This window comes from Phyllobates terribilis, unplaced genomic scaffold, assembly GCF_046119375.1.
Source record: "Phyllobates terribilis strain yellow unplaced genomic scaffold, ASM4611937v1 Scaffold_8__6_contigs__length_399053987, whole genome shotgun sequence".
NCBI lineage: Eukaryota > Metazoa > Chordata > Amphibia > Anura > Dendrobatidae > Phyllobates > Phyllobates terribilis.
In genome coordinates this window covers 347498962-347522530 of record NW_027362768.1, presented here as the reverse complement: position 1 = coordinate 347522530, position 23569 = coordinate 347498962, and the positions used below count along the sequence as shown (strand labels likewise).

The following is a 23569-nucleotide window of genomic DNA, read 5'->3' as shown; positions in this document are numbered from 1 at the left end:
GCTGTTCCCACCCGCCTCAACACCGTTGGAAGGGAGGAGAACCAATTAAGGCGGGGGGGGGGGTGGAACGAGCAGCTGTCTACCCTTAGCAGGAGGGTTGCTGATTAATTACCTCTCCTGCTGCTGCTGCTGCTGCTGCTGGCTGTCCAGCAGCAGACTGAAGGTGGCTGCTGCTGTGCGCAGGTATATAAAGGCTCAGAGCCTATTATGACACGCGCAGCCAGCGTTCCATTGCCACATTCCGTCTACTGCAGGCGGGATACCTGGATGGCTGAATGTCACTGAGAAGCTCACAGAGACCGCCATAAGCAACAGTTTAAAAGAATGCCACAGACTAATCAACCAAACTTTTTGGGTTGGTTTCTCTTTTATAGTCTGCAGGCATTAAATGAAAGAAGTCAGTGTTCCAGCAGAGGGAGACAACGTTTCAGAAAAGGCATTGTAGCAAACCAAAAAAGAAATTTTAAGCGCAGCAGAGTAACCAGCTCACATACCTGTTAGCTCAGGTGAGTTTAAAAGGCTGCTGTTGATAACAAGGGCATTTGCTAAATAGATGGTGTGTGTGCAACAATATACTGAAAGGTCAATTATATTGTGCAGCTTATCTCACCACCTGTAGTTATTTAGGTGAAAGCTCCAAAATGCTTGCCTAATATGTCTGTTTATCCAAAAGGAAGTATAGAGGGAGAGCTAGATAGATAGCATTGCATTACATTACATGGCAATGCAATGCACAGTTGCTGAAGTTGAACCAAAATGAGCTTGTCATCTGGCTTCTGCAACTTTTAACATGAAAAATCCAATGAGGAGAAGAAAAGCAAAGCCAAAGAGTCCATCCCAAAATCCGACAAACAAGCCAAATGAACAAAAAGCATTGAATTCAATTCTTTCTGATTTTAGAAACTGCATTAAAGAAGGGGTGCACCGGTCCTGGAGATACTGCAATACCAGGTCAATGCGTGGAGTGGACAGAGCAAGCTCTTTTTCCATCTCCCTGTTCTAAAAATCCATTTAATATATGGTCCCCAGATAGGGGACGTATCAGATATTAAACTGATAAGAACAGATACTACACTTGATCTTAGCCAAAAGGCCGAGAAGCGATAACCAGAATTGGTTTCCGACTACGGTGCCACCCAAGGATTCTGAAAAGTCCATTTGTGGAGATGGCCACCTGGACTCCCGTTAAGAAGACATGCTGTCAACCTCTAGATCCCTCACATGCCTGCACTTTTCGGCTTGCTGCTGCTGCAATCCACGCGTTTTAGATCTGCATAACTCCACCTCTTTTAGCACAGTACCCTCAACCCCCGGCTGTTCCCACCCGCCTCAACACCGTTGGAAGGGAGGAGAACCAATTAAGGCGGGGGGGGGGTGGAACGAGCAGCTGTCTACCCTTAGCAGGAGGGTTGCTGATTAATTACCTCTCCTGCTGCTGCTGCTGCTGCTGGCTGTCCAGCAGCAGACTGAAGGTGGCTGCTGCTGTGCGCAGGTATATAAAGGCTCAGAGCCTATTATGACATGCGCAGCCAGCGTTCCATTGCCACATTCCGTCTACTGCAGGCGGGATACCTGGATGGCTGAATGTCACTGAGAAGCTCACAGAGACCGCCATAAGCAACAGTTTAAAAGAATGCCACAGACTAATCAACCAAACTTTTTGGGTTGGTTTCTCTTTTATAGTCTGCAGGCATTAAATGAAAGAAGTCAGTGTTCCAGCAGAGGGAGACAACGTTTCAGAAAAGGCATTGTAGCAAACCAAAAAAGAAATTTTAAGCGCAGCAGAGTAACCAGCTCACATACCTGTTAGCTCAGGTGAGTTTAAAAGGCTGCTGTTGATAACAAGGGCATTTGCTAAATAGATGGTGTGTGTGCAACAATATACTGAAAGGTCAATTATATTGCGCAGCTTATCTCACCACCTGTAGTTATTTAGGTGAAAGCTCCAAAATGCTTGCCTAATATGTCTGTTTATCCAAAAGGAAGTATAGAGGGAGAGCTAGATAGATAGCATTGCATTACATTACATGGCAATGCAATGCACAGTTGCTGAAGTTGAACCAAAATGAGCTTGTCATCTGGCTTCTGCAACTTTTAACATTAAAAATCCAATGAGGAGAAGAAAAGCAAAGCCAAAGAGTCCATCCCAAAATCCGACAAACAAGCCAAATGAACAAAAAGCATTGAATTCAATTCTTTCTGATTTTAGAAACTGCATTAAAGAAGGGGTGCACCGGTCCTGGAGATACTGCAATACCAGGTCAATGCGTGGAGTGGACAGAGCAAGCTCTTTTTCCATCTCCCTGTTCTAAAAATCCATTTAATATATGGTCCCCAGATAGGGGACGTATCAAATATTAAACTGATAAGAACAGATACTACACTTGATCTTAGCCAAAAGGCCGAGAAGCGATAACCAGAATTGGTTTCCGACTACGGTGCCACCCAAGGATTCTGAAAAGTCCATTTGTGGAGATGGCCACCCTGACTCCCGTTAAGAAGACATGCTGTCAACCTCTAGATCCCTCACATGCCTGCACTTTTCGGCTTGCTGCTGCTGCAATCCACGCGTTTTAGATCTGCATAACTCCACCTCTTTTAGCACAGTACCCTCAACCCCCGGCTGTTCCCACCCGCCTCAACACCGTTGGAAGGGAGGAGAACCAATTAAGGCGGGGGTGGGGGGGTGGAACGAGCAGCTGTCTACCCTTAGCAGGAGGGTTGCTGATTAATTACCTCTCCTGCTGCTGCTGCTGCTGCTGGCTGTCCAGCAGCAGACTGAAGGTGGCTGCTGCTGTGCGCAGGTATATAAAGGCTCAGAGCCTATTATGACACGCGCAGCCAGCGTTCCATTGCCACATTCCGTCTACTGCAGGCGGGATACCTGGATGGCTGAATGTCACTGAGAAGCTCACAGAGACCGCCATAAGAAACAGTTTAAAAGAATGCCACAGACTAATCAACCAAACTTTTTGGGTTGGTTTCTCTTTTATAGTCTGCAGGCATTAAATGAAAGAAGTCAGTGTTCCAGCAGAGGGAGACAACGTTTCAGAAAAGGCATTGTAGCAAACCAAAAAAGAAATTTTAAGCGCAGCAGAGTAACCAGCTCACATACCTGTTAGCTCAGGTGAGTTTAAAAGGCTGCTGTTGATAACAAGGGCATTTGCTAAATAGATGGTGTGTGTGCAACAATATACTGAAAGGTCAATTATATTGTGCAGCTTATCTCACCACCTGTAGTTATTTAGGTGAAAGCTCCAAAATGCTTGCCTAATATGTCTGTTTATCCAAAAGGAAGTATAGAGGGAGAGCTAGATAGATAGCATTGCATTACATTACATGGCAATGCAATGCACAGTTGCTGAAGTTGAACCAAAATGAGCTTGTCATCTGGCTTCTGCAACTTTTAACATGAAAAATCCAATGAGGAGAAGAAAAGCAAAGCCAAAGAGTCCATCCCAAAATCCGACAAACAAGCCAAATGAACAAAAAGCATTGAATTCAATTCTTTCTGATTTTAGAAACTGCATTAAAGAAGGGGTGCACCGGTCCTGGAGATACTGCAATACCAGGTCAATGCGTGGAGTGGACAGAGCAAGCTCTTTTTCCATCTCCCAGTTCTAAAAATCCATTTAATATATGGTCCCCAGATAGGGGACGTATCAGATATTAAACTGATAAGAACAGATACTACACTTGATCTTAGCCAAAAGGCCGAGAAGCGATAACCAGAATTGGTTTCCGACTACGGTGCCACCCAAGGATTCTGAAAAGTCCATTTGTGGAGATGGCCACCTGGACTCCCGTTAAGAAGACATGCTGTCAACCTCTAGATCCCTCACATGCCTGCACTTTTCGGCTTGCTGCTGCTGCAATCCACGTGTTTTAGATCTGCATAACTCCACCTCTTTTAGCACAGTACCCTCAACCCCCGGCTGTTCCCACCCGCCTCAACACCGTTGGAAGGGAGGAGAACCAATTAAGGCGGGGGGGGGTGGAACGAGCAGCTGTCTACCCTTAGCAGGAGGGTTGCTGATTAATTACCTCTCCTGCTGCTGCTGCTGGCTGTCCAGCAGCAGACTGAAGGTGGCTGCTGCTGTGCGCAGGTATATAAAGGCTCAGAGCCTATTATCACACGCGCAGCCAGCGTTCCATTGCCACATTCCGTCTACTGCAGGCGGGATACCTGGATGGCTGAATGTCACTGAGAAGCTCACAGAGACCGCCATAAGCAACAGTTTAAAAGAATGCCACAGACTAATCAACCAAACTTTTTGGGTTGGTTTCTCTTTTATAGTCTGCAGGCATTAAATGAAAGAAGTCAGTGTTCCAGCAGAGGGAGACAACGTTTCAGAAAAGGCATTGTAGCAAACCAAAAAAGAAATTTTAAGCGCAGCAGAGTAACCAGCTCACATACCTGTTAGCTCAGGTGAGTTTAAAAGGCTGCTGTTGATAACAAGGGCATTTGCTAAATAGATGGTGTGTGTGCAACAATATACTGAAAGGTCAATTATATTGTGCAGCTTATCTCACCACCTGTAGTTATTTAGGTGAAAGCTCCAAAATGCTTGCCTAATATGTCTGTTTATCCAAAAGGAAGTATAGAGGGAGAGCTAGATAGATAGCATTGCATTACATTACATAGCAATGCAATGCACAGTTGCTGAAGTTGAACCAAAATGAGCTTGTCATCTGGCTTCTGCAACTTTTAACATGAAAAATCCAATGAGGAGAAGAAAAGCAAAGCCAAAGAGTCCATCCCAAAATCCGACAAACAAGCCAAATGAACAAAAAGCATTGAATTCAATTCTTTCTGATTTTAGAAACTGCATTAAAGAAGGGGTGCACCGGTCCTGGAGATACTGCAATACCAGGTCAATGCGTGGAGTGGACAGAGCAAGCTCTTTTTCCATCTCCCTGTTCTAAAAATCCAATTAATATATGGTCCCCAGATAGGGGACGTATCAGATATTAAACTGATAAGAACAGATACTACACTTGATCTTAGCCAAAAGGCCGAGAAGCGATAACCAGAATTGGTTTCCGACTACGGTGCCACCCAAGGATTCTGAAAAGTCCATTTGTGGAGATGGCCACCTGGACTCCCGTTAAGAAGACATGCTGTCAACCTCTAGATCCCTCACATGCCTGCACTTTTCGGCTTGCTGCTGCTGCAATCCACGCGATTTAGATCTGCATAACTCCACCTCTTTTAGCACAGTACCCTCAACCCCCGGCTGTTCCCACCCGCCTCAACACCGTTGGAAGGGAGGAGAACCAATTAAGGCGGGGGGGGGTGGAACGAGCAGCTGTCTACCCTTAGCAGGAGGGTTGCTGATTAATTACCTCTCCTGCTGCTGCTGCTGCTGCTGGCTGTCCAGCAGCAGACTGAAGGTGGCTGCTGCTGTGCGCAGGTATATAAAGGCTCAGAGCCTATTATGACACGCGCAGCCAGCGTTCCATTGCCACATTCCGTCTACTGCAGGCGGGATACCTGGATGGCTGAATGTCACTGAGAAGCTCACAGAGACCGCCATAAGCAACAGTTTAAAAGAATGCCACAGACTAATCAACCAAACTTTTTGGGTTGGTTTCTCTTTTATAGTCTGCAGGCATTAAATGAAAGAAGTCAGTGTTCCAGCAGAGGGAGACAACGTTTCAGAAAAGGCATTGTAGCAAACCACAAAAGAAATTTTAAGCGCAGCAGAGTAACCAGCTCACATACCTGTTAGCTCAGGTGAGTTTAAAAGGCTGCTGTTGATAACAAGGGCATTTTCTAAATAGATGGTGTGTGTGCAACAATATACTGAAAGGTCAATTATATTGTGCAGCTTATCTCACCACCTGTAGTTATTTAGGTGAAAGCTCCAAAATGCTTGCCTAATATGTCTGTTTATCCAAAAGGAAGTATAGAGGGAGAGCTAGATAGATAGCATTGCATTACATTACATGGCAATGCAATGCACAGTTGCTGAAGTTGAACCAAAATGAGCTTGTCATCTGGCTTCTGCAACTTTTAACATGAAAAATCCAATGAGGAGAAGAAAAGCAAAGCCAAAGAGTCCATCCCAAAATCCGACAAACAAGCCAAATGAACAAAAAGCATTGAATTCAATTCTTTCTGATTTTAGAAACTGCATTAAAGAAGGGGTGCACCGGTCCTGGAGATACTGCAATACCAGGTCAATGCGTGGAGTGGACAGAGCAAGCTCTTTTTCCATCTCCCTGTTCTAAAAATCCATTTAATATATGGTCCCCAGATAGGGGACGTATCAGATATTAAACTGATAAGAACAGATACTACACTTGATCTTAGCCAAAAGGCCGAGAAGCGATAACCAGAATTGGTTTCCGACTACGGTGCCACCCAAGGATTCTGAAAAGTCCATTTGTGGAGATGGCCACCTGGACTCCCGTTAAGAAGACATGCTGTCAACCTCTAGATCCCTCACATGCCTGCACTTTTCGGCTTGCTGCTGCTGCAATCCACGCGTTTTAGATCTGCATAACTCCACCTCTTTTAGCACAGTACCCTCAACCCCCGGCTGTTCCCACCCGCCTCAACACCGTTGGAAGGGAGGAGAACCAATTAAGGCGGGGGGGGGGTGGAACGAGCAGCTGTCTACCCTTAGCAGGAGGGTTGCTGATTAATTACCTCTCCTGCTGCTGCTGCTGCTGCTGGCTGTCCAGCAGCAGACTGAAGGTGGCTGCTGCTGTGCGCAGGTATATAAAGGCTCAGAGCCTATTATGACACGCGCAGCCAGCGTTCCATTGCCACATTCCGTCTACTGCAGGCGGGATACCTGGATGGCTGAATGTCACTGAGAAGCTCACAGAGACCGCCATAAGCAACAGTTTAAAAGAATGCCACAGACTAATCAACCAAACTTTTTGGGTTGGTTTCTCTTTTATAGTCTGCAGGCATTAAATGAAAGAAGTCAGTGTTCCAGCAGAGGGAGACAACGTTTCAGAAAAGGCATTGTAGCAAACCAAAAAAGAAATTTTAAGCGCAGCAGAGTAACCAGCTCACATACCTGTTAGCTCAGGTGAGTTTAAAAGGCTGCTGTTGATAACAAGGGCATTTGCTAAATAGATGGTGTGTGTGCAACAATATACTGAAAGGTCAATTATATTGTGCAGCTTATCTCACCACCTGTAGTTATTTAGGTGAAAGCTCCAAAATGCTTGCCTAATATGTCTGTTTATCCAAAAGGAAGTATAGAGGGAGAGCTAGATAGATAGCATTGCATTACATTACATGGCAATGCAATGCACAGTTGCTGAAGTTGAACCAAAATGAGCTTGTCATCTGGCTTCTGCAACTTTTAACATGAAAAATCCAATGAGGAGAAGAAAAGCAAAGCCAAAGAGTCCATCCCAAAATCCGACAAACAAGCCAAATGAACAAAAAGCATTGAATTCAATTCTTTCTGATTTTAGAAACTGCATTAAAGAAGGGGTGCACCGGTCCTGGAGATACTGCAATACCAGGTCAATGCGTGGAGTGGACAGAGCAAGCTCTTTTTCCATCTCCCTGTTCTAAAAATCCATTTAATATATGGTCCCCAGATAGGGGACGTATCAGATATTAAACTGATAAGAACAGATACTACACTTGATCTTAGCCAAAAGGCCGAGAAGCGATAACCAGAATTGGTTTCCGACTACGGTGCCACCCAAGGATTCTGAAAAGTCCATTTGTGGAGATGGCCACCTGGACTCCCGTTAAGAAGACATGCTGTCAACCTCTAGATCCCTCACATGCCTGCACTTTTCGGCTTGCTGCTGCTGCAATCCACGCGTTTTAGATCTGCATATCTCCACCTCTTTTAGCACAGTACCCTCAACCCCCGGCTGTTCCCACCCGCCTCAACACCGTTGGAAGGGAGGAGAACCAATTAAGGCGGGGGGGGGGGGTGGAACGAGCAGCTGTCTACCCTTAGCAGGAGGGTTGCTGATTAATTACCTCTCCTGCTGCTGCTGCTGCTGCTGGCTGTCCAGCAGCAGACTGAAGGTGGCTGCTGCTGTGCGCAGGTATATAAAGGCTCAGAGCCTATTATGACACGCGCAGCCAGCGTTCCATTGCCACATTCCGTCTACTGCAGGCGCGATACCTGGATGGCTGAATGTCACTGAGAAGCTCACAGAGACCGCCATAAGCAACAGTTTAAAAGAATGCCACAGACTAATCAACCAAACTTTTTGGGTTGGTTTCTCTTTTATAGTCTGCAGGCATTAAATGAAAGAAGTCAGTGTTCCAGCAGAGGGAGACAACGTTTCAGAAAAGGCATTGTAGCAAACCAAAAAAGAAATTTTAAGCGCAGCAGAGTAACCAGCTCACATACCTGTTAGCTCAGGTGAGTTTAAAAGGCTGCTGTTGATAACAAGGGCATTTGCTAAATAGATGGTGTGTGTGCAACAATATACTGAAAGGTCAATTATATTGTGCAGCTTATCTCACCACCTGTAGTTATTTAGGTGAAAGCTCCAAAATGCTTGCCTAATATGTCTGTTTATCCAAAAGGAAGTATAGAGGGAGAGCTAGATAGATAGCATTGCATTACATTACATGGCAATGCAATGCACAGTTGCTGAAGTTGAACCAAAATGAGCTTGTCATCTGGCTTCTGCAACTTTTAACATGAAAAATCCAATGAGGAGAAGAAAAGCAAAGCCAAAGAGTCCATCCCAAAATCCGACAAACAAGCCAAATGAACAAAAAGCATTGAATTCAATTCTTTCTGATTTTAGAAACTGCATTAAAGAAGGGGTGCACCGGTCCTGGAGATACTGCAATACCAGGTCAATGCGTGGAGTGGACAGAGCAAGCTCTTTTTCCATCTCCCTGTTCTAAAAATCCATTTAATATATGGTCCCCAGATAGGGGACGTATCAGATATTAAACTGATAAGAACAGATACTACACTTGATCTTAGCCAAAAGGCCGAGAAGCGATAACCAGAATTGGTTTCCGACTACAGTGCCACCCAAGGATTCTGAAAAGTCCATTTGTGGAGATGGCCACCTGGACTCCCGTTAAGAAGACATGCTGTCAACCTCTAGATCCCTCACATGCCTGCACTTTTCGGCTTGCTGCTGCTGCAATCCACGCGTTTTAGATCTGCATAACTCCACCTCTTTTAGCACAGTACCCTCAACCCCCGGCTGTTCCCACCCGCCTCAACACCGTTGGAAGGGAGGAGAACCAATTAAGGCGGGGGGGGGGGGTGGAACGAGCAGCTGTCTACCCTTAGCAGGAGGGTTGCTGATTAATTACCTCTCCTGCTGCTGCTGCTGCTGCTGGCTGTCCAGCAGCAGACTGAAGGTGGCTGCTGCTGTGCGCAGGTATATAAAGGCTCAGAGCCTATTATGACACGCGCAGCCAGCGTTCCATTGCCACATTCCGTCTACTGCAGGCGGGATACCTGGATGGCTGAATGTCACTGAGAAGCTCACAGAGACCGCCATAAGCAACAGTTTAAAAGAATGCCACAGACTAATCAACCAAACTTTTTGGGTTGGTTTCTCTTTTATAGTCTGCAGGCATTAAATGAAAGAAGTCAGTGTTCCAGCAGAGGGAGACAACGTTTCAGAAAAGGCATTGTAGCAAACCAAAAAAGAAATTTTAAGCGCAGCAGAGTAACCAGCTCACATACCTGTTAGCTCAGGTGAGTTTAAAAGGCTGCTGTTGATAGCAAGGGCATTTGCTAAATAGATGGTGTGTGTGCAACAATATACTGAAAGGTCAATTATATTGTGCAGCTTATCTCACCACCTGTAGTTATTTAGGTGAAAGCTCCAAAATGCTTGCCTAATATGTCTGTTTATCCAAAAGGAAGTATAGAGGGAGAGCTAGATAGATAGCATTGCATTACATTACATGGCAATGCAATGCACAGTTGCTGAAGTTGAACCAAAATGAGCTTGTCATCTGGCTTCTGCAACTTTTAACATGAAAAATCCAATGAGGAGAAGAAAAGCAAAGCCAAAGAGTCCATCCCAAAATCCGACAAACAAGCCAAATGAACAAAAAGCATTGAATTCAATTCTTTCTGATTTTAGAAACTGCATTAAAGAAGGGGTGCACCGGTCCTGGAGATACTGCAATACCAGGTCAATGCGTGGAGTGGACAGAGCAAGCTCTTTTTCCATCTCCCTGTTCTAAAAATCCATTTAATATATGGTCCCCAGATAGGGGACGTATCAGATATTAAACTGATAAGAACAGATACTACACTTGATCTTAGCCAAAAGGCCGAGAAGCGATAACCAGAATTGGTTTCCGACTACAGTGCCACCCAAGGATTCTGAAAAGTCCATTTGTGGAGATGGCCACCTGGACTCCCGTTAAGAAGACATGCTGTCAACCTCTAGATCCCTCACATGCCTGCACTTTTCGGCTTGCTGCTGCTGCAATCCACGCGTTTTAGATCTGCATAACTCCACCTCTTTTAGCACAGTACCCTCAACCCCCGGCTGTTCCCACCCGCCTCAACACCGTTGGAAGGGAGGAGAACCAATTAAGGCGGGGGGGGGGGGGGTGGAACGAGCAGCTGTCTACCCTTAGCAGGAGGGTTGCTGATTAATTACCTCTCCTGCTGCTGCTGCTGCTGCTGGCTGTCCAGCAGCAGACTGAAGGTGGCTGCTGCTGTGCGCAGGTATATAAAGGCTCAGAGCCTATTATGACACGCGCAGCCAGCGTTCCATTGCCACATTCCGTCTACTGCAGGCGGGATACCTGGATGGCTGAATGTCACTGAGAAGCTCACAGAGACCGCCATAAGCAACAGTTTAAAAGAATGCCACAGACTAATCAACCAAACTTTTTGGGTTGGTTTCTCTTTTATAGTCTGCAGGCATTAAATGAAAGAAGTCAGTGTTCCAGCAGAGGGAGACAACGTTTCAGAAAAGGCATTGTAGCAAACCAAAAAAGAAATTTTAAGCGCAGCAGAGTAACCAGCTCACATACCTGTTAGCTCAGGTGAGTTTAAAAGGCTGCTGTTGATAACAAGGGCATTTGCTAAATAGATGGTGTGTGTGCAACAATATACTGAAAGGTCAATTATATTGTGCAGCTTATCTCACCACCTGTAGTTATTTAGGTGAAAGCTCCAAAATGCTTGCCTAATATGTCTGTTTATCCAAAAGGAAGTATAGAGGGAGAGCTAGATAGATAGCATTGCATTACATTACATGGCAATGCAATGCACAGTTGCTGAAGTTGAACCAAAATGAGCTTGTCATCTGGCTTCTGCAACTTTTAACATGAAAAATCCAATGAGGAGAAGAAAAGCAAAGCCAAAGAGTCCATCCCAAAATCCGACAAACAAGCCAAATGAACAAAAAGCATTGAATTCAATTCTTTCTGATTTTAGAAACTGCATTAAAGAAGGGGTGCACCGGTCCTGGAGATACTGCAATACCAGGTCAATGCGTGGAGTGGACAGAGCAAGCTCTTTTTCCATCTCCCTGTTCTAAAAATCCATTTAATATATGGTCCCCAGATAGGGGACGTATCAGATATTAAACTGATAAGAACAGATACTACACTTGATCTTAGCCAAAAGGCCGAGAAGCGATAACCAGAATTGGTTTCCGACTACGGTGCCACCCAAGGATTCTGAAAAGTCCATTTGTGGAGATGGCCACCTGGACTCCCGTTAAGAAGACATGCTGTCAACCTCTAGATCCCTCACATGCCTGCACTTTTCGGCTTGCTGCTGCTGCAATCCACGCGTTTTAGATCTGCATAACTCCACCTCTTTTAGCACAGTACCCTCAACCCCCGGCTGTTCCCACCCGCCTCAACACCGTTGGAAGGGAGGAGAACCAATTAAGGCGGGGGGGGGGGGGGTGGAACGAGCAGCTGTCTACCCTTAGCAGGAGGGTTGCTGATTAATTACCTCTCCTGCTGCTGCTGCTGCTGGCTGTCCAGCAGCAGACTGAAGGTGGCTGCTGCTGTGCGCAGGTATATAAAGGCTCAGAGCCTATTATGACACGCGCAGCCAGCGTTCCATTGCCACATTCCGTCTACTGCAGGCGGGATACCTGGATGGCTGAATGTCACTGAGAAGCTCACAGAGACCGCCATAAGCAACAGTTTAAAAGAATGCCACAGACTAATCAACCAAACTTTTTGGGTTGGTTTCTCTTTTATAGTCTGCAGGCATTAAATGAAAGAAGTCAGTGTTCCAGCAGAGGGAGACAATGTTTCAGAAAAGGCATTGTAGCAAACCAAAAAAGAAATTTTAAGCGCAGCAGAGTAACCAGCTCACATACCTGTTAGCTCAGGTGAGTTTAAAAGGCTGCTGTTGATAACAAGGGCATTTGCTAAATAGATGGTGTGTGTGCAACAATATACTGAAAGGTCAATTATATTGTGCAGCTTATCTCACCACCTGTAGTTATTTAGGTGAAAGCTCCAAAATGCTTGCCTAATATGTCTGTTTATCCAAAAGGAAGTATAGAGGGAGAGCTAGATAGATAGCATTGCATTACATTACATGGCAATGCAATGCACAGTTGCTGAAGTTGAACCAAAATGAGCTTGTCATCTGGCTTCTGCAACTTTTAACATGAAAAATCCAATGAGGAGAAGAAAAGCAAAGCCAAAGAGTCCATCCCAAAATCCGACAAACAAGCCAAATGAACAAAAAGCATTGAATTCAATTCTTTCTGATTTTAGAAACTGCATTAAAGAAGGGGTGCACCGGTCCTGGAGATACTGCAATACCAGGTCAATGCGTGGAGTGGACAGAGCAAGCTCTTTTTCCATCTCCCTGTTCTAAAAATCCATTTAATATATGGTCCCCAGATAGGGGACGTATCAGATATTAAACTGATAAGAACAGATACTACACTTGATCTTAGCCAAAAGGCCGAGAAGCGATAACCAGAATTGGTTTCCGACTACGGTGCCACCCAAGGATTCTGAAAAGTCCATTTGTGGATATGGCCACCTGGACTCCCGTTAAGAAGACATGCTGTCAACCTCTAGATCCCTCACATACCTGCACTTTTCGGCTTGCTGCTGCTGCAATCCACGCGTTTTAGATCTGCATAACTCCACCTCTTTTAGCACAGTACCCTCAACCCCCGGCTGTTCCCACCCGCCTCAACACCGTTGGAAGGGAGGAGAACCAATTAAGGCGGGGGGGTGGGGGGGTGGAACGAGCAGCTGTCTACCCTTAGCAGGAGGGTTGCTGATTAATTACCTCTCCTGCTGCTGCTGCTGCTGGCTGTCCAGCAGCAGACTGAAGGTGGCTGCTGCTGTGCGCAGGTATATAAAGGCTCAGAGCCTATTATGACACGCGCAGCCAGCGTTCCATTGCCACATTCCGTCTACTGCAGGCGGGATACCTGGATGGCTGAATGTCACTGAGAAGCTCACAGAGACCGCCATAAGCAACAGTTTAAAAGAATGCCACAGACTAATCAACCAAACTTTTTGGGTTGGTTTCTCTTTTATAGTCTGCAGGCATTAAATGAAAGAAGTCAGTGTTCCAGCAGAGGGAGACAACGTTTCAGAAAAGGCATTGTAGCAAACCAAAAAAGAAATTTTAAGCGCAGCAGAGTAACCAGCTCACATACCTGTTAGCTCAGGTGAGTTTAAAAGGCTGCTGTTGATAACAAGGGCATTTGCTAAATAGATGGTGTGTGTGCAACAATATACTGAAAGGTCAATTATATTGTGCAGCTTATCTCACCACCTGTAGTTATTTAGGTGAAAGCTCCAAAATGCTTGCCTAATATGTCTATTTATCCAAAAGGAAGTATAGAGGGAGAGCTAGATAGATAGCATTGCATTACATTACATGGCAATGCAATGCACAGTTGCTGAAGTTGAACCAAAATGAGCTTGTCATCTGGCTTCTGCAACTTTTAACATGAAAAATCCAATGAGGAGAAGAAAAGCAAAGCCAAAGAGTCCATCCCAAAATCCGACAAACAAGCCAAATGAACAAAAAGCATTGAATTCAATTCTTTCTGATTTTAGAAACTGCATTAAAGAAGGGGTGCACCGGTCCTGGAGATACTGCAATACCAGGTCAATGCGTGGAGTGGACAGAGCAAGCTCTTTTTCCATCTCCCTGTTCTAAAAATCCATTTAATATATGGTCCCCAGATAGGGGACGTATCAGATATTAAACTGATAAGAACAGATACTACACTTGATCTTAGCCAAAAGGCCGAGAAGCGATAACCAGAATTGGTTTCCGACTACGGTGCCACCCAAGGATTCTGAAAAGTCCATTTGTGGAGATGGCCACCTGGACTCCCGTTAAGAAGACATGCTGTCAACCTCTAGATCCCTCACATGCCTGCACTTTTCGGCTTGCTGCTGCTGCAATCCACGCGTTTTAGATCTGCATAACTCCACCTCTTTTAGCACAGTACCCTCAACCCCCGGCTGTTCCCACCCGCCTCAGCACCGTTGGAAGGGAGGAGAACCAATTAAGGCGGGGGGGGGGGGTGGAACGAGCAGCTGTCTACCCTTAGCAGGAGGGTTGCTGATTAATTACCTCTCCTGCTGCTGCTGCTGCTGCTGGCTGTCCAGCAGCAGACTGAAGGTGGCTGCTGCTGTGCGCAGGTATATAAAGGCTCAGAGCCTATTATGACACGCGCAGCCAGCGTTCCATTGCCACATTCCGTCTACTGCAGGCGGGATACCTGGATGGCTGAATGTCACTGAGAAGCTCACAGAGACCGCCATAAGCAACAGTTTAAAAGAATGCCACAGACTAATCAACCAAACTTTTTGGGTTGGTTTCTCTTTTATAGTCTGCAGGCATTAAATGAAAGAAGTCAGTGTTCCAGCAGAGGGAGACAACGTTTCAGAAAAGGCATTGTAGCAAACCAAAAAAGAAATTTTAAGCGCAGCAGAGTAACCAGCTCACATACCTGTTAGCTCAGGTGAGTTTAAAAGGCTGCTGTTGATAACAAGGGCATTTGCTAAATAGATGGTGTGTGTGCAACAATATACTGAAAGGTCAATTATATTGTGCAGCTTATCTCACCACCTGTAGTTATTTAGGTGAAAGCTCCAAAATGCTTGCCTAATATGTCTGTTTATCCAAAAGGAAGTATAGAGGGAGAGCTAGATAGATAGCATTGCATTACATTACATGGCAATGCAATGCACAGTTGCTGAAGTTGAACCAAAATGAGCTTGTCATCTGGCTTCTGCAACTTTTAACATGAAAAATCCAATGAGGAGAAGAAAAGCAAAGCCAAAGAGTCCATCCCAAAATCCGACAAACAAGCCAAATGAACAAAAAGCATTGAATTCAATTCTTTCTGATTTTAGAAACTGCATTAAAGAAGGGGTGCACCGGTCCTGGAGATACTGCAATACCAGGTCAATGCGTGGAGTGGACAGAGCAAGCTCTTTTTCCATCTCCCTGTTCTAAAAATCCATTTAATATATGGTCCCCAGATAGGGGACGTATCAGATATTAAACTGATAAGAACAGATACTACACTTGATCTTAGCCAAAAGGCCGAGAAGCGATAACCAGAATTGGTTTCCGACTACGGTGCCACCCAAGGATTCTGAAAAGTCCATTTGTGGAGATGGCCACCTGGACTCCCGTTAAGAAGACATGCTGTCAACCTCTAGATCCCTCACATGCCTGCACTTTTCGGCTTGCTGCTGCTGCAATCCATGCGTTTTAGATCTGCATAACTCCACCTCTTTTAGCACAGTACCCTCAACCCCCGGCTGTTCCCACCCGCCTCAACACCGTTGGAAGGGAGGAGAACCAATTAAGGCGGGGGGTGGGGGGGGTGGAACGAGCAGCTGTCTACCCTTAGCAGGAGGGTTGCTGATTAATTACCTCTCCTGCTGCTGCTGCTGCTGCTGGCTGTCCAGCAGCAGACATAAGGTGGCTGCTGCTGTGCGCAGGTATATAAAGGCTCAGAGCCTATTATGACACGCGCAGCCAGCGTTCCATTGCCACATTCCGTCTACTGCAGGCGGGATACCTGGATGGCTGAATGTCACTGAGAAGCTCACAGAGACCGCCATAAGCAACAGTTTAAAAGAATGCCACAGACTAATCAACCAAACTTTTTGGGTTGGTTTCTCTTTTATAGTCTGCAGGCATTAAATGAAAGAAGTCAGTGTTCCAGCAGAGGGAGACAACGTTTCAGAAAAGGCATTGTAGCAAACCAAAAAAGAAATTTTAAGCGCAGCAGAGTAACCAGCTCACATACCTTTTAGCTCAGGTGAGTTTAAAAGGCTGCTGTTGATAACAAGGGCATTTGCTAAATAGATGGTGTGTGTGCAACAATATACTGAAAGGTCAATTATATTGTGCAGCTTATCTCACCACCTGTAGTTATTTAGGTGAAAGCTCCAAAATGCTTGCCTAATATGTCTGTTTATCGAAAAGGAAGTATAGAGGGAGAGCTAGATAGATAGCATTGCATTACATTACATGGCAATGCAATGCACAGTTGCTGAAGTTGAACCAAAATGAGCTTGTCATCTGGCTTCTGCAACTTTTAACATGAAAAATCCAATGAGGAGAAGAAAAGCAAAGCCAAAGAGTCCATCCCAAAATCCGACAAACAAGCCAAATGAACAAAAAGCATTGAATTCAATTCTTTCTGATTTTAGAAACTGCATTAAAGAAGGGGTGCACCGGTCCTGGAGATACTGCAATACCAGGTCAATGCGTGGAGTGGACAGAGCAAGCTCTTTTTCCATCTCCCTGTTCTAAAAATCCATTTAATATATGGTCCCCAGATAGGGGACGTATCAGATATTAAACTGATAAGAACAGATACTACACTTGATCTTAGCCAAAAGGCCGAGAAGCGATAACCAGAATTGGTTTCCGACTACGGTGCCACCCAAGGATTCTGAAAAGTCCATTTGTGGAGATGGCCACCTGGACTCCCGTTAAGAAGACATGCTGTCAACCTCTAGATCCCTCACATGCCTGCACTTTTCGGCTTGCTGCTGCTGCAATCCACGCGTTTTAGATCTGCATAACTCCACCTCTTTTAGCACAGTACCCTCAACCCCCGGCTGTTCCCACCCGCCTCAACACCGTTGGAAGGGAGGAGAACCAATTAAGGCGGGGGGGGGGGTGGAACGAGCAGCTGTCTACCCTTAGCAGGAGGGTTGCTGATTAATTACCTCTCCTGCTGCTGCTGCTGCTGCTGGCTGTCCAGCAGCAGACTGAAGGTGGCTGCTGCTGTGCGCAGGTATATAAAGGCTCAGAGCCTATTATGACACGCGCAGCCAGCGTTCCATTGCCACATTCCGTCTACTGCAGGCGGGATACCTGGATGGCTGAATGTCACTGAGAAGCTCACAGAGACCGCCATAAGCAACAGTTTAAAAGAATGCCACAGACTAATCAACCAAACTTTTTGGGTTGGTTTCTCTTTTATAGTCTGCAGGCATTAAATGAAAGAAGTCAGTGTTCCAGCAGAGGGAGACAACGTTTCAGAAAAGGCATTGTAGCAAACCAAAAAAGAAATTTTAAGCGCAGCAGAGTAACCAGCTCACATACCTGTTAGCTCAGGTGAGTTTAAAAGGCTGCTGTTGATAACAAGGGCATTTGCTAAATAGATGGTGTGTGTGCAACAATATACTGAAAGGTCAATTATATTGTGCAGCTTATCTCACCACCTGTAGTTATTTAGGTGAAAGCTCCAAAATGCTTGCCTAATATGTCTGTTTATCCAAAAGGAAGTATAGAGGGAGAGCTAGATAGATAGCATTGCATTACATTACATGGCAATGCAATGCACAGTTGCTGAAGTTGAACCAAAATGAGCTTGTCATCTGGCTTCTGCAACTTTTAACATGAAAAATCCAATGAGGAGAAGAAAAGCAAAGCCAAAGAGTCCATCCCAAAATCCGACAAACAAGCCAAATGAACAAAAAGCATTGAATTCAATTCTTTCTGATTTTAGAAACTGCATTAAAGAAGGGGTGCACCGGTCCTGGAGATACTGCAATACCAGGTCAATGCGTGGAGTGGACAGAGCAAGCTCTTTTTCCATCTCCCTGTTCTAAAAATCCATTTAATATATGGTCCCCAGATAGGGGACGTATCAGATATTAAACTGATAAGAACAGATACTACACTTGATCTTAGCCAAAAGGCCGAGAAGCGATAACCAGAATTGGTTTCCGACTACGGTGCCACCCAAGGATTCTGAAAAGTCCATTTGTGGAGATGGCCACCTGGACTCCCGTTAAGAAGACATGCTGTCAACCTCTAGATCCCTCACATGCCTGCACTTTTCGGCTTGCTGCTGCTGCAATCCACGCGTTTTAGATCTGCATAACTCCACCTCTTTTAGCACAGTACCCTCAACCCCCGGCTGTTCCCACCCGCCTCAACACCGTTGGAAGGGAGGAGAACCAATTAAGGCGGGGGGGGGGGTGGAACGAGCAGCTGTCTACCCTTAGCAGGAGGGTTGCTGATTAATTACCTCTCCTGCTGCTGCTGCTGCTGCTGGCTGTCCAGCAGCAGACTGAAGGTGGCTGCTGCTGTGCGCAGGTATATAAAGGCTCAGAGCCTATTATGACATGCGCAGCCAGCGTTCCATTGCCACATTCCGTCTACTGCAGGCGGGATACCTGGATGGCTGAATGTCACTGAGAAGCTCACAGAGACCGCCATAAGCAACAGTTTAAAAGAATGCCACAGACTAATCAACCAAACTTTTTGGGTTGGTTTCTCTTTTATAGTCTGCAGGCATTAAATGAAAGAAGTCAGTGTTCCAGCAGAGGGAGACAACGTTTCAGAAAAGGCATTGTAGCAAACCAAAAAAGAAATTTTAAGCGCAGCAGAGTAACCAGCTCACATACCTGTTAGCTCAGGTGAGTTTAAAAGGCTGCTGTTGATAACAAGGGCATTTGCTAAATAGATGGTGTGTGTGCAACAATATACTGAAAGGTCAATTATATTGCGCAGCTTATCTCACCACCTGTAGTTATTTAGGTGAAAGCTCCAAAATGCTTGCCTAATATGTCTGTTTATCCAAAAGGAAGTATAGAGGGAGAGCTAGATAGATAGCATTGCATTACATTACATGGCAATGCAATGCACAGTTGCTGAAGTTGAACCAAAATGAGCTTGTCATCTGGCTTCTGCAACTTTTAACATGAAAAATCCAATGAGGAGAAGAAAAGCAAAGCCAAAGAGTCCATCCCAAAATCCGACAAACAAGCCAAATGAACAAAAAGCATTGAATTCAATTCTTTCTGATTTTAGAAACTGCATTAAAGAAGGGGTGCACCGGTCCTGGAGATACTGCAATACCAGGTCAATGCGTGGAGTGGACAGAGCAAGCTCTTTTTCCATCTCCCTGTTCTAAAAATCCATTTAATATATGGTCCCCAGATAGGGGACGTATCAGATATTAAACTGATAAGAACAGATACTACACTTGATCTTAGCCAAAAGGCCGAGAAGCGATAACCAGAATTGGTTTCCGACTACGGTGCCACCCAAGGATTCTGAAAAGTCCATTTGTGGAGATGGCCACCTGGACTCCCGTTAAGAAGACATGCTGTCAACCTCTAGATCCCTCACATGCCTGCACTTTTCGGCTTGCTGCTGCTGCAATCCACGCGTTTTAGATCTGCATAACTCCACCTCTTTTAGCACAGTACCCTCAACCCCCGGCTGTTCCCACCCGCCTCAACACCGTTGGAAGGGAGGAGAACCAATTAAGGCGGGGGGGGGGTGGAACGAGCAGCTGTCTACCCTTAGCAGGAGGGTTGCTGATTAATTACCTCTCCTGCTGCTGCTGCTGCTGCTGGCTGTCCAGCAGCAGACTGAAGGTGGCTGCTGCTGTGCGCAGGTATATAAAGGCTCAGAGCCTATTATGACATGCGCAGCCAGCGTTCCATTGCCACATTCCGTCTACTGCAGGCGGGATACCTGGATGGCTGAATGTCACTGAGAAGCTCACAGAGACCGCCATAAGCAACAGTTTAAAAGAATGCCACAGACTAATCAACCAAACTTTTTGGGTTGGTTTCTCTTTTATAGTCTGCAGGCATTAAATGAAAGAAGTCAGTGTTCCAGCAGAGGGAGACAACGTTTCAGAAAAGGCATTGTAGCAAACCAAAAAAGAAATTTTAAGCGCAGCAGAGTAACCAGCTCACATACCTGTTAGCTCAGGTGAGTTTAAAAGGCTGCTGTTGATAACAAGGGCATTTGCTAAATAGATGGTGTGTGTGCAACAATATACTGAAAGGTCAATTATATTGCGCAGCTTATCTCACCACCTGTAGTTATTTAGGTGAAAGCTCCAAAATGCTTGCCTAATATGTCTGTTTATCCAAAAGGAAGTATAGAGGGATAGCTAGATAGATAGCATTGCATTACATTACATGGCAATGCAATGCACAGTTGCTGAAGTTGAACCAAAATGAGCTTGTCATCTGGCTTCTGCAACTTTTAACATTAAAAATCCAATGAGGAGAAGAAAAGCAAAGCCAAAGAGTCCATCCCAAAATCCGACAAACAAGCCAAATGAACAAAAAGCATTGAATTCAATTCTTTCTGATTTTAGAAACTGCATTAAAGAAGGGGTGCACCGGTCCTGGAGATACTGCAATACCAGGTCAATGCGTGGAGTGGACAGAGCAAGCTCTTTTTCCATCTCCCTGTTCTAAAAATCCATTTAATATATGGTCCCCAGATAGGGGACGTATCAAATATTAAACTGATAAGAACAGATACTACACTTGATCTTAGCCAAAAGGCCGAGAAGCGATAACCAGAATTGGTTTCCGACTACGGTGCCACCCAAGGATTCTGAAAAGTCCATTTGTGGAGATGGCCACCCTGACTCCCGTTAAGAAGACATGCTGTCAACCTCTAGATCCCTCACATGCCTGCACTTTTCGGCTTGCTGCTGCTGCAATCCACGCGTTTTAGATCTGCATAACTCCACCTCTTTTAGCACAGTACCCTCAACCCCCGGCTGTTCCCACCCGCCTCAACACCGTTGGAAGGGAGGAGAACCAATTAAGGCGGGGGTGGGGGGGTGGAACGAGCAGCTGTCTACCCTTAGCAGGAGGGTTGCTGATTAATTACCTCTCCTGCTGCTGCTGCTGCTGCTGGCTGTCCAGCAGCAGACTGAAGGTGGCTGCTGCTGTGCGCAGGTATATAAAGGCTCAGAGCCTATTATGACACGCGCAGCCAGCGTTCCATTGCCACATTCCGTCTACTGCAGGCGGGATACCTGGATGGCTGAATGTCACTGAGAAGCTCACAGAGACCGCCATAAGAAACAGTTTAAAAGAATGCCACAGACTAATCAACCAAACTTTTTGGGTTGGTTTCTCTTTTATAGTCTGCAGGCATTAAATGAAAGAAGTCAGTGTTCCAGCAGAGGGAGACAACGTTTCAGAAAAGGCATTGTAGCAAACCAAAAAAGAAATTTTAAGCGCAGCAGAGTAACCAGCTCACATACCTGTTAGCTCAGGTGAGTTTAAAAGGCTGCTGTTGATAACAAGGGCATTTGCTAAATAGATGGTGTGTGTGCAACAATATACTGAAAGGTCAATTATATTGTGCAGCTTATCTCACCACCTGTAGTTATTTAGGTGAAAGCTCCAAAATGCTTGCCTAATATGTCTGTTTATCCAAAAGGAAGTATAGAGGGAGAGCTAGATAGATAGCATTGCATTACATTACATGGCAATGCAATGCACAGTTGCTGAAGTTGAACCAAAATGAGCTTGTCATCTGGCTTCTGCAACTTTTAACATGAAAAATCCAATGAGGAGAAGAAAAGCAAAGCCAAAGAGTCCATCCCAAAATCCGACAAACAAGCCAAATGAACAAAAAGCATTGAATTCAATTCTTTCTGATTTTAGAAACTGCATTAAAGAAGGGGTGCACCGGTCCTGGAGATACTGCAATACCAGGTCAATGCGTGGAGTGGACAGAGCAAGCTCTTTTTCCATCTCCCAGTTCTAAAAATCCATTTAATATATGGTCCCCAGATAGGGGACGTATCAGATATTAAACTGATAAGAACAGATACTACACTTGATCTTAGCCAAAAGGCCGAGAAGCGATAACCAGAATTGGTTTCCGACTACGGTGCCACCCAAGGATTCTGAAAAGTCCATTTGTGGAGATGGCCACCTGGACTCCCGTTAAGAAGACATGCTGTCAACCTCTAGATCCCTCACATGCCTGCACTTTTCGGCTTGCTGCTGCTGCAATCCACGTGTTTTAGATCTGCATAACTCCACCTCTTTTAGCACAGTACCCTCAACCCCCGGCTGTTCCCACCCGCCTCAACACCGTTGGAAGGGAGGAGAACCAATTAAGGCGGGGGGGGGGGTGGAACGAGCAGCTGTCTACCCTTAGCAGGAGGGTTGCTGATTAATTACCTCTCCTGCTGCTGCTGCTGGCTGTCCAGCAGCAGACTGAAGGTGGCTGCTGCTGTGCGCAGGTATATAAAGGCTCAGAGCCTATTATGACACGCGCAGCCAGCGTTCCATTGCCACATTCCGTCTACTGCAGGCGGGATACCTGGATGGCTGAATGTCACTGAGAAGCTCACAGAGACCGCCATAAGCAACAGTTTAAAAGAATGCCACAGACTAATCAACCAAACTTTTTGGGTTGGTTTCTCTTTTATAGTCTGCAGGCATTAAATGAAAGAAGTCAGTGTTCCAGCAGAGGGAGACAACGTTTCAGAAAAGGCATTGTAGCAAACCAAAAAAGAAATTTTAAGCGCAGCAGAGTAACCAGCTCACATACCTGTTAGCTCAGGTGAGTTTAAAAGGCTGCTGTTGATAACAAGGGCATTTGCTAAATAGATGGTGTGTGTGCAACAATATACTGAAAGGTCAATTATATTGTGCAGCTTATCTCACCACCTGTAGTTATTTAGGTGAAAGCTCCAAAATGCTTGCCTAATATGTCTGTTTATCCAAAAGGAAGTATAGAGGGAGAGCTAGATAGATAGCATTGCATTACATTACATAGCAATGCAATGCACAGTTGCTGAAGTTGAACCAAAATGAGCTTGTCATCTGGCTTCTGCAACTTTTAACATGAAAAATCCAATGAGGAGAAGAAAAGCAAAGCCAAAGAGTCCATCCCAAAATCCGACAAACAAGCCAAATGAACAAAAAGCATTGAATTCAATTCTTTCTGATTTTAGAAACTGCATTAAAGAAGGGGTGCACCGGTCCTGGAGATACTGCAATACCAGGTCAATGCGTGGAGTGGACAGAGCAAGCTCTTTTTCCATCTCCCTGTTCTAAAAATCCAATTAATATATGGTCCCCAGATAGGGGACGTATCAGATATTAAACTGATAAGAACAGATACTACACTTGATCTTAGCCAAAAGGCCGAGAAGCGATAACCAGAATTGGTTTCCGACTACGGTGCCACCCAAGGATTCTGAAAAGTCCATTTGTGGAGATGGCCACCTGGACTCCCGTTAAGAAGACATGCTGTCAACCTCTAGATCCCTCACATGCCTGCACTTTTCGGCTTGCTGCTGCTGCAATCCACGCGATTTAGATCTGCATAACTCCACCTCTTTTAGCACAGTACCC

At 45.3% G+C, this 23569-nt stretch overlaps 18 non-coding genes across 18 annotated transcripts; all 18 read right to left on the bottom strand.

The window, feature by feature from the left end:
- Nucleotides 1-914: 914 nt before the first annotated feature.
- Nucleotides 915-1105, bottom strand: LOC141158561 (U2 spliceosomal RNA). The gene has a single exon (XR_012248589.1). It is a non-coding gene; the product is annotated as a U2 spliceosomal RNA (small nuclear RNA).
- A 1118-nt stretch (nucleotides 1106-2223) lies between these two features.
- On the bottom strand, nucleotides 2224-2414 carry LOC141159813 (U2 spliceosomal RNA). The gene has a single exon (XR_012249809.1). It is a non-coding gene; the product is annotated as a U2 spliceosomal RNA (small nuclear RNA).
- Nucleotides 2415-3535: 1121 nt separating this feature from the next.
- Nucleotides 3536-3726, bottom strand: LOC141157849 (U2 spliceosomal RNA). The gene has a single exon (XR_012247887.1). It is a non-coding gene; the product is annotated as a U2 spliceosomal RNA (small nuclear RNA).
- Nucleotides 3727-4837: 1111 nt separating this feature from the next.
- LOC141159486 (U2 spliceosomal RNA) lies at nucleotides 4838-5028 on the bottom strand. Its single transcript, XR_012249492.1, has one exon. It is a non-coding gene; the product is annotated as a U2 spliceosomal RNA (small nuclear RNA).
- A 1117-nt stretch (nucleotides 5029-6145) lies between these two features.
- On the bottom strand, nucleotides 6146-6336 carry LOC141158560 (U2 spliceosomal RNA). The gene has a single exon (XR_012248588.1). It is a non-coding gene; the product is annotated as a U2 spliceosomal RNA (small nuclear RNA).
- Nucleotides 6337-7454: 1118 nt separating this feature from the next.
- On the bottom strand, nucleotides 7455-7645 carry LOC141158559 (U2 spliceosomal RNA). The gene has a single exon (XR_012248587.1). It is a non-coding gene; the product is annotated as a U2 spliceosomal RNA (small nuclear RNA).
- A 1120-nt stretch (nucleotides 7646-8765) lies between these two features.
- Nucleotides 8766-8956, bottom strand: LOC141158558 (U2 spliceosomal RNA). The gene has a single exon (XR_012248586.1). It is a non-coding gene; the product is annotated as a U2 spliceosomal RNA (small nuclear RNA).
- Nucleotides 8957-10076: 1120 nt separating this feature from the next.
- LOC141158557 (U2 spliceosomal RNA) lies at nucleotides 10077-10267 on the bottom strand. Its single transcript, XR_012248585.1, has one exon. It is a non-coding gene; the product is annotated as a U2 spliceosomal RNA (small nuclear RNA).
- Nucleotides 10268-11389: 1122 nt separating this feature from the next.
- LOC141158556 (U2 spliceosomal RNA) lies at nucleotides 11390-11580 on the bottom strand. Its single transcript, XR_012248584.1, has one exon. It is a non-coding gene; the product is annotated as a U2 spliceosomal RNA (small nuclear RNA).
- Nucleotides 11581-12699: 1119 nt separating this feature from the next.
- On the bottom strand, nucleotides 12700-12890 carry LOC141158555 (U2 spliceosomal RNA). The gene has a single exon (XR_012248583.1). It is a non-coding gene; the product is annotated as a U2 spliceosomal RNA (small nuclear RNA).
- A 1120-nt stretch (nucleotides 12891-14010) lies between these two features.
- On the bottom strand, nucleotides 14011-14201 carry LOC141158554 (U2 spliceosomal RNA). The gene has a single exon (XR_012248582.1). It is a non-coding gene; the product is annotated as a U2 spliceosomal RNA (small nuclear RNA).
- A 1120-nt stretch (nucleotides 14202-15321) lies between these two features.
- Nucleotides 15322-15512, bottom strand: LOC141158553 (U2 spliceosomal RNA). The gene has a single exon (XR_012248581.1). It is a non-coding gene; the product is annotated as a U2 spliceosomal RNA (small nuclear RNA).
- A 1123-nt stretch (nucleotides 15513-16635) lies between these two features.
- On the bottom strand, nucleotides 16636-16826 carry LOC141158551 (U2 spliceosomal RNA). The gene has a single exon (XR_012248579.1). It is a non-coding gene; the product is annotated as a U2 spliceosomal RNA (small nuclear RNA).
- Nucleotides 16827-17945: 1119 nt separating this feature from the next.
- LOC141158550 (U2 spliceosomal RNA) lies at nucleotides 17946-18136 on the bottom strand. Its single transcript, XR_012248578.1, has one exon. It is a non-coding gene; the product is annotated as a U2 spliceosomal RNA (small nuclear RNA).
- A 1119-nt stretch (nucleotides 18137-19255) lies between these two features.
- Nucleotides 19256-19446, bottom strand: LOC141158549 (U2 spliceosomal RNA). The gene has a single exon (XR_012248577.1). It is a non-coding gene; the product is annotated as a U2 spliceosomal RNA (small nuclear RNA).
- A 1118-nt stretch (nucleotides 19447-20564) lies between these two features.
- Nucleotides 20565-20755, bottom strand: LOC141159812 (U2 spliceosomal RNA). The gene has a single exon (XR_012249808.1). It is a non-coding gene; the product is annotated as a U2 spliceosomal RNA (small nuclear RNA).
- A 1121-nt stretch (nucleotides 20756-21876) lies between these two features.
- Nucleotides 21877-22067, bottom strand: LOC141157837 (U2 spliceosomal RNA). The gene has a single exon (XR_012247875.1). It is a non-coding gene; the product is annotated as a U2 spliceosomal RNA (small nuclear RNA).
- Nucleotides 22068-23180: 1113 nt separating this feature from the next.
- On the bottom strand, nucleotides 23181-23371 carry LOC141159485 (U2 spliceosomal RNA). Its single transcript, XR_012249491.1, has one exon. It is a non-coding gene; the product is annotated as a U2 spliceosomal RNA (small nuclear RNA).
- Between the last annotated feature and the right edge of the window lie 198 nt (nucleotides 23372-23569).